Below are 6,191 nucleotides of genomic sequence, written 5' to 3' on the forward strand. Positions count from 1 at the left end.
TGCGCCACCACAGCAGGCTACATCCCTGGATTTTTTTTTTTTTTTTTTTTTTCTGAGACAGGGTTTCTCTGTCTTGGACTCATTTTGTAGACCAGGCTGGCCTCGAACTCACGAAGATCCGCCTGCCTCTGCCTCCCGAGTGCAGGGATTAAAGGCGTGCACCACCACCGCCCGGCCCCTGGATATTTTATATTCTTGTCTCTGGAGTAGTTTCCAGGTCGGTTTCGTGCAGCTCACAAAGGCCTTTAATTCTAACTCCAGGGAGCCCAAAACCCTCTTCTGGCCTCAGATGCTGTGTTCACGTGTACAACTCTACACACATAAATTTAGAATATTTTTTAAAAGCCAACAATAATGTATTTGGATATAAATAACTAAAAACGTGGATCATAAGCTTGATTTAATAGATCAATGGACTCCCAAATAAAAAAATATATTTTAAAAATGGAACAGACACAAGCATTGATGCCATTAAATAAAGAAAATGTCCCTGGCTTGGCTTACTGTGAGGACTCCAGAATTTGTTTTCTGTGCTGGGAGACTGTGTGCCGAGGCCACAGGGGACACCACCACTGCAAAACAAGAGTTTGCATAAGAAAAGCAAAACTTGAAGCAAAAAAAAAAAAAAGTTGTCTTTGTCTGGACATGGTTCTCTAAGAGTGCTGTTGGCTCTGTATAGGGAAGTGGGCACACAAACAAGAGTGCAAGGAAAGGCCTGGTGCCTCGCGCCTCCTCATTGTGGACCTGAGGAAATGAGCTATGGTTGCTAAGACTTTGGAAAGAATTTAAGAAGTTGGGGGAGGCTCCCAGCATTTTTTTTTTTAAGTACTCACATGAAAAAAAAAACAGTTTCTATTATTTAAACTGTTTGGAAGCTCTTACCGTAGTCTGGGGCTCCTTTAGGTCTTCCTTAGTGATATCCTTCAGAGTATCAGAAAGTGTGTGATCCTCTTCAACAATCTGAAACAAACATTTGATTGATGGATAAGCAGCTTTTCAACAATATCATAGGAATACTTTGACTTAGAAATTTACCTTTTCAGGCTGGAGAGATGGCTCAGCCGTTAAAGGCTCACAACCAAAAATATAAGAAATTTGCCTTTTCTATTGTATTTGCACTTCTTATAGCTGCAGCCAGTCTATAAGCTCTCTGTCAGTTCCCAGTCTGTAAGGGGTGCTGGGTTCTCTGTACCACCTATAATGATTCCTATTTTGTTTTATTGTACAGTAACATATAACCATAAAATGCTTCAAAAGTAACAAAGTGGGTGTAATGACATTTCCAAACAATGTAAATGTGATGTGAAAAGGAAATGAATTAAACTTGTTTGATTCGGCAAAAAAAAAAAAAAAAAAAAAAAAAGTCACTAAAGTTCTAAAGAATTGATATTATAATCTGTAGTTAAGTTTCACTTACCAAAAGGACTTCAGAGTGCTTTCCTAGTATGTGTGCAATAGTCTTCCAGAATGGTTTTTAGGTAAACCTGTGTCATACACAGCCAACCTGTAGCCCACATGTGCCCCAGGAAAGCTATGAGTACAGCCCGACACAAAAATCATAAACCTCAGACATGAAACTGCTTTGCATTTTTAAATGAAATTACATAGTTATTTTTACACATTTATTTATTTTTGTGCGTGTGCGTGTGTGTGTGTCTGTGTGTGTGTGTGTGTGTGTGTGTGTGTGTGTGTGAGCACACCCTTGTCACTGTGTGTGAAAGTCAAAAAACAACTTGCAGGAGTCAGTCATTTTTTTCTGTTATGTGGGTCCCAGGGACTGAGCTCAGGTTGTCAGGACTGGCTGGAAGGCGCCCTAATTGGGGCCCGACTGCTCTGTTTTTGAATATGACTTTATAAATGCCTTGGTATGGCACAGAGGGTTAGACACACTGTTTACAGTTGCCAGACTACTGAACTTTGTTCTGCCGAGAGAGTCTCAGGTATTTTACAACCAAAACTAGCAACAGAAGATGGAAGCTGGGAAAGGCCTATTGTTGGAGCCAATGCTATTTGGAATACTTAAATTAGATGTTGTGCTTTCAGATAAAAATGGATTAGAGCATTTAAACCCAATGTTTATGATACCAATTTCCACATTCTAGAAATCCAAGGTGTATATTTTCTTTCTTTCTTTTCTTTTTCTTTTTCTTTTTCTTTTTTTGGTTTTTCGAGACTTGGCTGTCCTGGACTTGCTTTGTAGACCACAGTGATCCACCTGCCTCTGCTTCCTGAGTGCTGGGATTAAAGACATGCGCCACCATGCCTGGCTATATGTTTGTATTTATTTATTTATTTATTTATTTTTGTTTTTTTTGTTTTTCGAGACAGGGTTTCTCTATGTAGCCTTGGCTGTCCTGGACTCGCTTTGTAGACCAGGCTGGCCTCGAACTCACAGCGATCCGCCTGCCTCTGCCTCCCTGAGTGCTGGGATTAAAGGCGTGCGCCACCACGCCTGGCTGCCTGGCTATATGTTTTCATGATAATTTTTATTTCTATGATGTTCAAATCAACCTGAGAGTCTTGTCTTCTCAGCTTCAAAACCAGTTTATAGGTAGAGAGATCTATGAAAAAAAGAGAAATTTCTTCTAAAAATTACTTATTTTTAGAATTTCATGTATGAGTATTGTATTTACATAAATATCCTTCCTTCCCTCCCTCCTACTCTGTCTTATTAAAGTCATTTTTATAAAATTGTGTTTATTTCTTAGTTCCTTTCTTATCCTGGATATGACCCAAATAATTGAGACTCTATTTATTTGTTTATCTACTTTTACAGCACAATACTGAGCAGTTATTACTCTATTCTCTCTCTCTCTCTCTCTCTCTCTGGTTTTTAGAGACAGACTTTCTCTGTATAACAGCTGTGGCTGTCCTGGAACTTGCTCTGTGGCCTCGAACTCACAGAGATTTGCTTGCCTCTGCCTCCCAAGTGCTGGGATTAAAGGCATGTGGTATTACCGCCTGGCATATTACTCTATTCTCAACCCTCTAAACTAGTCTGGCTTCTTCCCAGTGTAAATCTCACAGAGGCTTGCACTTTATGGCTATCTCTGTTCATCTGACTCTCTCCTGATGTCTCCCAGACCTCTGCTCATGGCTGAATCCCCTACTTACTCCTTTCTTCCTGCCCTGAAGAGCAGGAAGTCCAGCCCTATTCTCAACCCTGGTCAGTAACTGTCTGTAAGCTGCTTTATTGGCATAGCAGGGGACAATTGGGGAGCAGTGTTTATACAACACTGAGACAGGAGATTCTCAGAACAAGGATTACAACCAGATATTGGGGGAGGGGTACAGAAATCAGCATTTGAATCTTCCACAGTGCACAATAACTTTATGCCTACACTGTCTTAGTTTGCTTTTGAGTGATGTGATACAGTATCAAGACAAAAGCAATTGGGGGAGGAAAGAGTTTATTGGCCTTAAACTTCCCATTCCAGTTACATTCTATTACTGAGGAGAGTCAGAGCAGGAAGTATAGGCAGGAACCTTTAGACAGGAACTGAAACAGAAACCGCAGAGCTGATTACAGCCTTGCCTTCATGGCTTACTCATCCGCTTCCTTAGACTTTCCAGGACCACTTGCCTAGGGCAGCATTGCTCGTACTGAGTTGGGCCCTTCCATATCAATCAGTAACCAAGAAAATGCTCCACAGACTTGTGTACATGCCAAACTGTTGGAGACGTCATTTCAGTTCTGGTTTCCTCTGGCGAGATAACTCTAGTTTGTAGGAAGTTAATACAAAACTAATCAGCAGGCTGGAGAGACGGCTCATCGGTTAAGAGCGCCACCTGCTCTTCTTCCAGAGGTCCTGAGTTCAATTCCCAGCAACCACATGGTGGCTCACAACCATCTATAATGTAATCTGATGCCCTCTTCTGCAGATAAAACACTCATATGCAATAAATAAAATAAATAAATCTTAAAAAATACTAATCAGCAAAAACGCTCCTCCTTGTCTGCCTTATCTTAAATTTATGGCTTCATAGTCTTTATTTTTTTAAATTTTGTTTTGTTTTTTTCAAGACAGGGTTTCTCTGTGTTAGCTTTGGCTGTCCTGGACTCGCTTTGTAGACCAGGCTGGCCTCAAACTCACAGTGATCCATTTTTAGTGCTTACCATTTGGTATTGGATAGCCAATTAGGGGACCCATCCATGGAGAAGGCTAATTCTTTCTCAACAGTCACTAGAGCCGGTGTGGTGGCTCACGCCTTTAATCCCAGCACTTGAGATGCAGAGGCAGGCAGATCTCTGTGAGTTCAAGGTCAGCCTGGTCTACAAAGCGAGTCCAGGGCAGCCAAGGCTACACAGAGAGACCCTGTCTCGAAAAACAAAAAACAAACAAACAAACAAAAACCCAGTCACTAATTGCCTGTAGCTCCTCATGTAAGGGTGGGACTTTTTGAGAATTCACCTATTCATGTTAGTATGTCAACTGGTTTAATCATTGTTCAGGACTTAATTAGGCTACCATATATTTGAGATTTTGTGGGTGCAGTTACCCTGCTGTTTATAGACTATACAATCTCACAGAAGACATCCTGGTCCTCTGGCTCTTACAGTCTTTTTTTCTTTTTTTTGGTAGACCCTGCGGGTAAGGTCGAAGTCTGGCTTTACTGGATAGGCCCTAAGCTCGGTGTTAAGAGGATGGACTTTCTTCTTCATCTGGGTTCCCTCCTCTTTACTCGGATCTTGGGAAACCCAGATACTTAAAGGAGTGGCACATAGCCTTCTGAGAGATTACAAGCCCAACTCTTCCTGATAAACCATTCAAGTGCACCTGGGGTTCCTGGAAACACCCTCCATGCTAATGAGATGTCTTGGTGCTTTGGCTTACAACAACAACAAAAAACCCTTCTCCCAAACCTCTAACTCTACCTGGAGTTCTTCCCCCATCTCTACGCCCGCATGCCCATAGGATAATTAAATACTGCTTGTTCCCCCTTTTTATGATTGGACTGGGCTGCTGATAACAATTAACTGGGCCCCGTGAGTACAACATAGCTTCAGACACATTTACACGGAAGCTCTTTACAGGTTACACATGGCTTTGTTCCTATGCTGGGTTCTTGTTGGCTCACAAAGGATCCTTAAGATAAGGGCTTAGGGAGAATGACCCAAGAAAACATAGTGCCTGTGGGTGTCAGGGTTTGGCCTGGCCTTAAGATAACACTGAAGTCACTTAGGCTGTTGTAGAGTACAGATGACATCTCTCACAAGGATGTCTTTTAAAATATAGAAGTAAGCCGGCCTGGTGGCGCATGCCTTTAATCCCAGCATTGGGAGGCAGAGGCAGGTGGATCGATATGAGTTCAAGGCCAGCCTGGTCTACAAAGTGAGTCCAGGACAGCCAAGGCTACAACACAGAGAAACTCTCTTGAAAAAACAAAAACAAAACAAAGAGATCTAGAAGCAATGCTCAGGGTTTTCTGGGGAAAGGGTTTGGGATAAATAAAACCTGAATTCTGGGAGTTTGGGCCATAACCTGGCCCTTCAGAAGCCAAGGATCACCAGGTGGTTGTTTTTTTGGTTTTGGTTTTGGTTTTGGTTTTGGATCACCATGTTCTAAACTACGTTCATTGCCAACATTCCAGGAGGAGGACAGGCTAACCATCTCCTTCCTTTGAAGAGTGCCTGTGCAAACTCTCCTGCCTTCTCCAGTGTTTCTCGGTGTGCACAAGCAGTTTTTGCCCACTACAGGGATTAAACCTTGTTTTGAAAAACCTAAAAAAAAAAAGGAAAGAAAAGAAATAGGTCGCCGGGCGTGGTGGCGCACGCCTTTAATCCCAGCACTTGGGAGGCAGAGATAGGCGGATCGCTGTGAGTTCGAGGCCAGCCTGGACTACAAAGCGAGTCTAGGACAGCCAAGACTACACAGAGAAACCCTGTCTCGAAAAACCCAAAAAAAAAAAAAAAAAAAAAAAAAAAAAAAAAAAAAAAGAAAAGAAAAGAAATAGGTCTTTATTTATGCTGTAAGGTAGAATTCATGTTTACCCATGTTGCTAATTGCATTAACTATGCATTAAAGAAACCTCAGAGAAGGCAATAAAATGCATCACTGCCACTTTAAGGAATGAAGAAACAAAAATGTCGATGAGCATGTTGGCCCATTCCTTTAATCCCAGCACTAGAGGCAGAGGCAGAGGCAGAGGCAGAGGCAGAAGGCAGAGGAGAGGCAGAGGCAGGAGACAGA

Source organism: Acomys minous, assembly GCF_964271855.1.
Source record: "Acomys minous genome assembly, chromosome: 17".
In the NCBI taxonomy this organism is placed as follows: Eukaryota; Metazoa; Chordata; class Mammalia; order Rodentia; family Muridae; genus Acomys; species Acomys minous.